A 10793-nucleotide genomic window follows, 5' to 3' on the forward strand; every position below is an offset into this window, starting at 1 on the left:
CCGATTTCCGAGCTGCATTGCGCATGCGCACGAGTTGTAAATTCGCGCGGATCTTTTCCCCCGACCCTGTGAAAGAAGTCACGCCTGTTTGGTGCTCCTGTGCTGACTGAGTTCGTGCTTGTTTACTCAGAGGTCTGTCCCGTTTAACCGCCGCCCGCTCTTTTCCTGGTACGTCCTAAGTTCAAACGAGTGGTGATTTGAAACTAAATCCTTTAAAAATGCGGTTTAACATCAAAGGCAATAACATGGCACTGTACCTCCAGGCAACAAAGCAGCAAACACCAGAATTCCAAAATGCACGTTATTGTGTCTGGGAGCGAGACGCACCACAGAAACGTAACGACCAACATTCTCTATAGTGCCTGGCTACAACTCCAGCCAAAAGCCCGCCACCCCTCCCGCTATCAGATGCAGTCACTGCGGCTACCAGCAGGCGACGCAGCAGCCCTTCCACGGTGCTTACATACGGCTTTAAATCCCGCTGCCCTACCGCACTGTTCGGGAGTAAAGCACCAATGCTCGTAACTAGTAACCTGAACCAGTAAGGGGTGATAGGCAGAAAGGCAACCTATTCTCTCCTCACCGATTCCCTCTTTAGTAAGTATAACTAAGGATGTATTTTAAGTTGTAACCCGTCTGCTGAAAGGCAGGTAGTAACTAATACTTCTTGATAAGTAGATTGTTTTTCTCGGGCTGTATTTGCTTCCTACTTCTTAGTGTTGGTATTAACTTCACAGGGTTGTTGTGAGGATAAAATGGAGGGGGGGAACCATGTATACCACTTTGAGCTCCTTGGGTATATAAATGTCATAAATAAAATAAACCTCATGACTCCACAATGGCCATATGTATGTCAGTACTCTGGCTTTATTTCCCAGGAGTAATAAATCTTAAAATTGTATTCATGTGCCTGTGGCAGACCAGCATCTGATTAATTTTAAGGTGGAGATTTGGCAACTGTAAAGGCATCCTGGACTACTCCCCCTCCTCTTGTTTTCCTGAACTGTTATTACTGAAAAGACATGGATGTAGGCATTTATTGCAACAATCCTCTAATTAATTTGGCTGCTCCCCAAGGAACATGGAGACCCTGAATTGAGTGTTACCTTGCCTCCTTGGCAGACTTCCCTTATGCCTAGTAGCAAATCCCATTGTTTAAGATAGCATTAGAAATCAGAACTAGTTTTTTTCTCAGAGTGTCAGCAAGAAATGCATTCATAGCATGAGATCACCTCATAGCCAGACCCTCCATTTCATGTTGATTTGCAAGGGGAAAGGTGTATTTAAGAGCAGGATTTGAGACATAAGCTCAACTTATGAGCTCTAACTTGTAACTATGCTTTCAAGGAAGGTAGTGGCAGGACAAGCCAGTGCAAACCTTGAGGCAAAGAGATTCCTTCCTGCTTTTTGAACAGAGCTCCTTTACATCACTCCAGCGTATTCCATTGCCTAGGAGAGGTAACTTTTACCTGATATCTCTTATAGCAGTAGGGACCTTTTATCTCTTTAGAGTTATGAATGGGTTAGGTTATTAATAAGTACAGTAATGCTACCACACACCCAGTAATTTTGTATCTCTATTCTTCTCTTTTCTTTCAATAAAAGAAACCTTTGCTTTAACTTGGTTTGGATCAACATTTCAGGGCAAAGCACATGGTTATCTAGTAAAAGATCCCCCTCCTCTTTAGGAGGCATGGTTCAAGGGATATATGGGTGGCAGATTCACACATGATTCTCAATAGATATGTGTGTAACACTACTCAAAGAAGACCCATAGAATAGACCATTGCTGTTTATTTATTATTTGATTTATATCCCACCCTTCCGCCCAGCAGGACCCCAGGGTGGCAAAGTTAATAGACATGACTAGGACTAGCACTGAATATCCCCTTAACTTTCTGTATTCTTTCAACCACCAGTCTTATCTGACTATTCATTTCTGCATTTCCCAGATATCTATCTGTCTACCAAACTCCAATGCAAACTTCATACCTAAAAGCTAGTCTGAGGTAGCATTTTTCCTCCTCCCTCTTAAGCTCATTCCTTTTTGTGTCCGCTCTCTTATACTGCAAGATTTATTTCTGATGTTTGCAAGCTGCTCTGGGAATACGTTTGTTACGGAAACACTTGAAGCATTTTTGTGCTGCTCCGTCTGCAGGCTCACAGGGGCCTAGTTAATACTTTGACCCCACAGCAGCCTAGCTGGTGAAGCAGCAGCAAATGGAAAATAGTTATTTGCTCTCTGTTGCTTCTTCTGTACCTCACAGGACTTGGCAAAAACAGTAGTTGTAAACTGGCCCTTTGAGAATTAGCAAGCTAAGCAGCAAATACACCTCAGCATCACAATGATGATATATCTTTGCTTAGGATGGGATAGGGCTGGCCTCCTCCACAGAGAAGGGGAAAAAAGCCTTTGGCTGTGGAATTCTGGCAGCAACAGATAGTGTAGACTAGGATCAGAGGCATATGCTAGAAGTTGCCAGTGTTAACAGAATTCCCATGATAATAGTTTAAAGTCATATCCTGCAGAGACAAAATTCATACAAAATGTTGATGACTAGTAAACAAGATTCCTCCAAAGGAGTTTCCTATACCAGATTAAAAGTAGAGATGTGAACACCTGGAAAAAATCAGAAAACACAGTTTCCCCCCCTTTTTTTTTCAGGGAGAAGCCTTTTTTTTTTGAGCCTTCACATTTCTAAAAGTGAATTGGGCCAACTTCTAAAAAATGGGTTCAAAGAAATAGATGGCCCACTAAAGTTTACTTACTTTAGAGAAACGGCTCTTAAAGCTAGTAATATTGCAGACAAATGGAAGGTTTTATTAACTGACATTCATATTCCCAGGAACCTTTCACTGAACTGAGCAAAATCACAAAGAAATTCTTTACATGATATGTCAGCCAGCTCTGATGGCAATCAGAGTCAGTATGGATTTATAGACCAGGATACCAAAGTAGTGCTTTCTGTTGCAATCTACAGAAATCCTTAGTATAAATGACCGGATTTCTCCTTATCAGATACTGCTTACAGGACTGGCCATAGGATAAATAGCACCCTGGGTAAGGAGTGCCTTAGGTGCCCCCTGGTCAGCTTTGTATGGCCACCGAGAGGGTTTATAGGACCTGGTACAGGTGTGATGCTGGGGGCTCTGCTACTGCCTCCTCAAGAACTCATGTATGTGTACACAAACCTAGAGGTCACATGCAAGAATTATTGCATGCATGGACTACATGTGAGAGTTCTCACCTGCAGCTTCTTGCCCTGGGATCAAGCAGAATGATATATGCACTTTATTTTTTCTTACATGGGGATGAGGAAATAGGGATTGAGTTGTGCATCTCTTGAGTACCTCCAAATTCCAAACCCCTTCTGGGGGAGTTTCTACTTCCTGAGGCTAGTCTCACAGGTCTTCTGGCTGTGGCCTGCTGCTGGCCTTCTCCATTGCTCACTCAGAAAGGATTCCTCTCTCAAGACCTGGCCTCACACCACTCCTATGCTTTTTCCTGTGGTAATTGCCAAAGAAAATTACTCTCCAGTGGCACCTTGCCTGGAAATCTTGGGTGGCTTTTGTTCATTCACTCCTTGGACTATTTCCCTGGCAGGCCTGGTTCTTTCTGTGACAGAGACTGCCTGCACTAACAGTAAAATCCTCCTTAAAGCCTTCCCTGTTCCTTCTCTCCTTAAAACAAACTTTGTAGCTAGGGCTACTTGGCCTGGACCAATCATAAGTTTGCCTGACCAGTCTTATTTCTATTGCTGCCCAGACATAAATTACCATAATTGGTTTAGACTCCCTCACAGTTGGGATGCAGGCCTAGCTACTAAGCAGGCTTTTTCCTGCCAGCCTCCCAAGGATACATTTTACAGCCAATTTAAGCCTCCAATTAGCATCTAGTCTGTTTCATACACAGCTATGTAAGATATTCATCATGGCTAGGGAGAGGTCCCATTATGTCACAACTACATGTTGAGATTCAGTGTTGACTTTCATTCTAATACACCATTTCTTTTTATGAAAACTTAAACAAAATTCCAAGAATTCTGGTGAGCAACATGGAAGGGTCAGGGCAGGAGCCAGTGGTTTGCACAGGAACTGAGGTAGGGGGCAGCTTGCTTTGTGGGGGCCTGGGACAAATTGCTCCAGTTGCCACCCCACCTGGGCAGCCCTGCAGATTTGTAGCATTAAGAAGTTGTATGGCTTGTGCAGGATTCCAAAGCATAGCAGTGTAACAGGCCCTACCACATCCAGGCTTTTCCTCAGCAATGCCTATGAAATGGGCCCAGAGTGAGCTACCTCTTATTTGCTGTTATGCCTTCAGTGCACTCCTGCTCCAGTTCTAGGATCCCAATGAAGTCTCTGCCATGTAGTATGTATGGCTCTCAAATAATTATTCTCATGGAGTTGTAAGCCTCTATCTTTATTATGTTCAGCACACACACAAAATAACTCCTACTGCATGCCCTCTTCACCTACCACAGGTGTTACTTTCATCTTTTTGTAGCAGTTCCTATCTTTTGGTAAGTGTTATTTTAGAATAACTTTCTTTTCTTTAAAATAATACAGAAAAGATATAAAAAAGGTATCCAACTGACCTCTTATAACTAACAGCTTAATTTTATTATTATTTATATAGTGCTTATAATGTTTATAGGATTTGAGGTATTAAGTGCTTGGTAACATTGACTTAAAGTAAAGCTGCGTTCCACTGTTTTTACGTAGCGCAAATGACATCAAAGTGGAAATTGAAAAAGAAACATACATTAAAGCTAACTGAAGGAAAATCATTTTATAGTTAGTATCCAAACAACCTGTAGAACTTGAAAAAAAGTTACAGACACTTGTTTTTGGCCACCCTAGCTCACTGCAGACAGTACAGTGAAAATACCCACACAGCCACTGGGCTCAGCTTTGCGTCCCCTCATGTCAGTGCCCCGGGCAACTGCTCAGCTCATCCACCCCTAAAGCCAGCCCTAGCTGCATAGACCTTTTTGGATAGCTTCTTCAAAGATGACAGTACAACAGGAACAGTTCCAAGTGTGAAAAGCCAGAAATGAAGTAATATCTAGGGCAGCCTTTCCCAACCAGTGTGCCTCCAGATGTTGTTGGACCACAGCTCCCATCAGCCTCAGCCAGCAATGCCAATGGTCAGGAAAGATGGGAATTGTGGTCCAACAACATCTGGAGGCACACTGGTTGGGAAAGGCTGATCTAGGGTATTTGCTCCCCTTCTAAATTAAAAAGCCATCAAGGCAGTTTACCAAACTTAGGCAGCAATCTAATATATGTCTACTTAGAAGTAAGCTCCATTGGGTTCAATGGGACTTACTCCCAGGTAAATGTATATTGGATTGCAGTCTTAATCCCCAAAATTTGGATCTATGCTGCCTTCTTCAAATACCAACAGGGATTGAAGGAGCAAGCAACAGCCACAAGATTACTTCATCAATTGATTCAAATTCAAGAAATCTTTAAGAAAAAAACTACCCCCTTCTATTACCTTTTTTTAAAAAATTGTTTTATTATTTTTCTGTTAAACCAATCTAGAGGTGATTGGTGGTGGGGAGGGCATGAGGGGCATGTGTAGTTCCTGCACAGGGTGAGAGCCTGTGCAGTGAACTGAATGATAGGAGAAAGTCACCAGATGCCTTCAGAATGAGAGTCTGTAACTGGCAGAAGGCTGGCCCTCCCTGATGGGCCCTCTGTGGAAAAAGTTTGAATGGGTATGACTGTTCCCAATTCTCGCAGAGGCCTACTGGGATAATTGGCTGAGGCAGGTTTTGTTGGTAGGCTCGTGTTGAGTCCATATCAGGTGTTTAGGAGGAGTCTTAGTACGGAGGAACATGAGTGATGCCACCCCAATTTCAGTAATCACGGGTAGAGGGAAATATAGCCATGGGGAGGTGGTGAATTACCATAGATGAGGGCAAGGCTATGTGCGCCTTGTTCCTTGCTGCCACTCCTCTCATGGATGAGTTCCTCGTTGCTCATCTGCTGTGCCCACTGGCCTGGGCGTGTTGTTGTTTAATGCCAGATCGGTACACAGCAAGACCACTCTCATCCATCATTTGATTATGGATGAAGGTGCCGATTTGGTGTGCATTACCGAAACCTGGGTGGGTGAGCTGGGAGGAGTGGATCTGACCCAGCTTTGCCCACCAACACCAGCAGAGGCTGCAAGGACAGGGCGGAGGAGTTGCTGTGGTCAACAGAACTTCCATCTCTGTCACCAGAAAATCACTCTGTCTTGGAACTTGCTGTGAGGGCCTGCACCTGGTATTGGGCTGAGGAGACAGTAAACTAGGGTTGCTGCTGGTGTATCATCCACCCTGCTTCTCTGACCGAGCTGGCGGTTGCTGTCTTGGCTGTGGTGTTGGAGGAGCCCAGAATGATAGTGCTGGGTGATTTCAATGCCCATGCTGAGACTGCCTCTGGTTTTCTGGCTCAGGACTTCTTGGCCTCCATGACGACCATGGGGCTGTCTCAAGTTGTCACTGGCCTGACACATGGGGCGGGGCACACCCTCGACTTGATTTTTGCTCCAGATGGAGGAAGGGGTGGTCTGGAGACAGGGGAGACCACTTAACTTATGGCTCCGATCCTTCCCTGCAGGGGTGGTGGACAGATTAAGATGGTCCGCCCCCGGAGCCTAATGGAATCCAATGGATTCTTGAATGCCCTGGGGGAGTTCCCAGTAGATAGAGCAGGTGACCCTGTTGAAGTCCTTGTCATGCTGTGGAACAGTGAGGTGCATTGGGCTCTTGACACAGTTGCCCCCGAGTGCCCTCTCCAGCATGTGGAGCCCGGTTTGCACCTTGGTACACCAGTGAGCTAAGGGCAATGAAACAGGCTGGATGATGGCTACAGTGCAAGTGACAAAAGATGTGCTGTGAGGTGATCAGGCACAAGTAAAACATCATAACCCTGCCTACTGTGTGGCGGTGAGGGCGGCAAAGAAGGCCCACTTCTCTGTCACCATCGCATCCTCAAGGAGCAGTCCAGTGGAACATCTGCTGCAACTTGGTACTGGTTTCAGTCAATGCGGCCTGATGACATAGACAAGGTGCATGTGTTGGTGCGGCCAGCAATGTGTCCTCTTGACCTTTGCCCTTCTTGGCTTATTAAAGCTTGCTATGGGGGGTTGACTGAGTGGATCCAGGGTGGGGTCAACACATCATTGCGAGAGGGAGTGGTTCTAGCCACCTAGAAAGAGGCGGTGATTCAACCACTCCTGAAAAAGCCCACCCTGGACCCATTGGTTTGTGACAACTATCGACCAGTTGCAAATACCCTCTTTTTAGGGAAGATGATTGAGAGGGTTGTGGTGCAGCAATTGAAAGTACTCTTGGATGAAACAGATTATCTTGACCCATCCCAGTCTGGGTCAGGCCTGGTTATGGGACTGAATCGGTCTTGGTCGCCCTGATAGATGACCTTTATCGGGAGAAGGAGAGGGGGAGTTATTCTTACTTGATCTGTCAGCTGCTTTTGATACCATTAACCATGGTATCCTTCTGGCAGACTTGGTGACATGGGTATTGGAGGCACTGTTTTACAGTGATTCTGATCCCATCTCCAAGGTCATTCTCAGAGAATAGCATTGGGTGACTAAGAACATAAGAACATAAGAAGAGCCTGCTGGATCAGGCCAGTGGCCCATCTAGTCCAGCATCCTGTTCTCACAGTGGCCAACCAGGTGCCTGGGGGAAGCCCACAAGCAGGACCCGAGTGCAAGAACACTCTCCCCTCCTGAGGCTTCCGGCAACTGGTTTTCAGAAGCATGCTGCCTCTGACTAGGGTGGCAGAGCACAGCCATCATGGCTAGTAGCCATTGATAGCCCTGTCCTCCATGAATTTGTCTAATCTTCTTTTAAAGCCATCCAAGCTGGTGGCCATTACTGCATCTTGTGGGAGCAAATTCCATAGTTTAACTATGCGCTGAGTAAAGAAGTACTTCCTTTTGTCTGTCCTGAATCTTCCAACATTCAGCTTCTTTGAGTGTCCACGAGTTCTAGTATTATGAGAGAGGGAGAAGAACTTTTCTCTATCCACTTTCTCAATGCCATGCATAATTTTATACACTTCTATCATGTCTCCTCTGACCCGCCTTTTCTCTAAACTAAAAAGCCCCAAATGCTGCAACCTTTCCTCGTAAGGGAGTCGCTCCATCCCCTTGATCATTCTGGTTGCCCTCTTCTGAACCTTTTCCAACTCTATAATATCCTTTTTGAGATGAGGCGACCAGAACTGTACACAGTATTCCAAATGCGGCCGCACCATAGATTTATACAACGGCATTATGATATCGGCTGTTTTATTTTCAATACCTTTCCTAATTATTGCTAGCATGGAATTTGCCTTTTTCACAGCTGCCGCACACTGGGTCGACATTTTCATCGTGCTGTCCACTACAACCCCGAGGTCTCTCTCCTGGTCGGTCACCGCCAGTTCAGACCCCATGAGCGTATATGTGAAATTAAGATTTTTTGCTCCAATATGCATAATTTTACACTTGTTTATATTGAATTGCATTTGCCATTTTTCCGCCCATTCACTCAGTTTGGAGAGGTCTTTTTGGAGCTCTTCGCAATCCCTTTTTGTTTTAACAACCCTGAACAATTTAGTGTCGTCAGCAAACTTGGCCACTTCACTGCTCACTCCTAATTCTAGGTCATTAATGAACAAGTTGAAAAGTACAGGTCCCAATACCGATCCTTGAGGGACTCCACTTTCTACAGCCCTCCATTGGGAGAACTGTCCGTTTATTCCTACTCTCTGCTTTCTGCTTCTTAACCAATTCCTTATCCACAAGAGGACCTCTCCTCTTATTCCATGACTGCTAAGCTTCCTCAGAAGCCTTTGGTGGGGTACCTTGTCAAACGCTTTTTGAAAGTCTAAGTACACTATGTCCACTGGATCAACTCTATCTATATGCTTGTTGACACTCTCAAAGAATTCTAATAGGTTACTGAGACAGGACTTTCCCTTGCAGAAGCCATGCTGGCTCTGCTTCAGCAAGGCTTGTTCTTCTATGTGCTTAGTTAATCTAGCTTTAATCATACTTTCTACCAGTTTTCCAGGGACAGAAGTTAAGCTAACTGGCCTGTAATTTCCGGGATCCCCTCTGGATCCCTTTTTGAAGATTGGCGTTACATTTGCCACTTTCCAGTCCTCAGGCACGGAGGACCCGAGGGACAAGTTACATATTTTAGTTAGCAGATCAGCAATTTCACCTTTGAGTTCTTTGAGAACTCTCGGGTGGATGCCATCCGGGCCCGCTGATTTGTCAGTTTTTATATTGTCCATTAAGCTTAGAACTTCCTCTCTCGTTACCACTATTTGTCTTAGTTCCTCAGAATCCCTTCCTGCAAATGTTAGTTCAGGTTCAGGGATCTGCCCTATATCTTCCACTGTGAAGACAGATGCAAAGAATTCATTTAGCTTCTCTGCAATCTCCTTATCAATCCCCTCATTTTTATGAAGTTTCCTCTTTTGAAGTCAAATGTGACCGTGTTGGATTTTCTTGGCAATTGGCCAGTTATATGTATGTTTAATTTAATAGCACTGTGGTCACTGCTCCCAATTGGTTCAACAACACATCTCGCACCAGGTCCCGGTCCCCACTGAGGATTAAGTCCAGGGTTGCAGTCCCTCTGGTCGGTTCCATGACCAACTGATCTAGGGAATAGTCATTTAGAATATGTAGAAACTTTGCTTCTTTGTCATGACTGGAACACATATGCAGCCAGTCTATGTCCGGGTAGTTGAAGTCACCCATTACTACCACATTTCCTAGTTTGGATGCTTCCTCAATTTCATATCTCATCTCAAGGTCTCCCTGAGCATTTTGATCAGGGGGACGATAGATCGTTCCCAGTATTAAGTCCCTCCTGGGGCACGGTATCACCACCCACAACGATTCTCTGGAGGAGTCTGCCTCTTTTGGGGTTTCGAGCTTGCTGGATTCAATGCCTTCTTTCACGTATAGAGCGACTCCGCCACCAATACGTCCTTCCTTCCGATATAGTTTATATCCAGGGATAACCGTATCCCACTGGTTTTCTCCATTCCACCAGGCCTCGGTTATGCTTACTATATCAATGCTCTTCTCTAAGACCATGCACTCCAACTCTCCCATCTTGGTTCGGAGGCTCCTAGCATTAGCGTACAGGCACTTGTAAGCAGTGTCTCTCTTCAAGTGTGTTTGGCACTTGTGGTTAGGCCTGTGGTAATTTTGCTCTTCTGAATTTATATCCTGTGCCCCTGCTCTCACAATGCCTACTTCTAGGCCTACCCCTTTTAAAATTTCATCATTTCTTTGGTTTTTATCCCAGGGGGGAGGTTTATTCCGAACCGGACCTTTCTCAGCTCCTGTCGGGTTTCCCCCCTCAGTCAGTTTAAAAGCTGCTCTGCTACCTTTTTAATTTTAAGTGCCAGCAGTCTGGTTCCATTCTGGTTCAAGTGGAGCCCGTCCCTTTTGTACAGGCCCGGCTTGTCCCAAAATGTTCCCCAGTGCCTAACTGTCTTTTGTCCCCCTGGCAGTTGTGCTGTGGGGTGCCACAGGGTACCATCTCGTCCCCATGCTGTTTAACATTTATATGAAGCCCTTCGGAGTGTTCAGGAGATTTGGGGCATGATGTCAGCAGTATGCTGACAATACCCAGCTCTGTTTCTCTGTAACATCTGAATTGGGAGAAGCCGTGCAAGCCCTGGACTGGTGCCTGGACTTGGGGGTGGGCTGGTTGAGGACCAGTAAACTAAGTCTGAATCCTAGCAAGATGAAGGCACTGTGG

Source organism: Rhineura floridana, chromosome 4 (assembly GCF_030035675.1).
Source record: "Rhineura floridana isolate rRhiFlo1 chromosome 4, rRhiFlo1.hap2, whole genome shotgun sequence".
NCBI classification, from domain to species: Eukaryota; Metazoa; Chordata; class Lepidosauria; order Squamata; family Rhineuridae; genus Rhineura; species Rhineura floridana.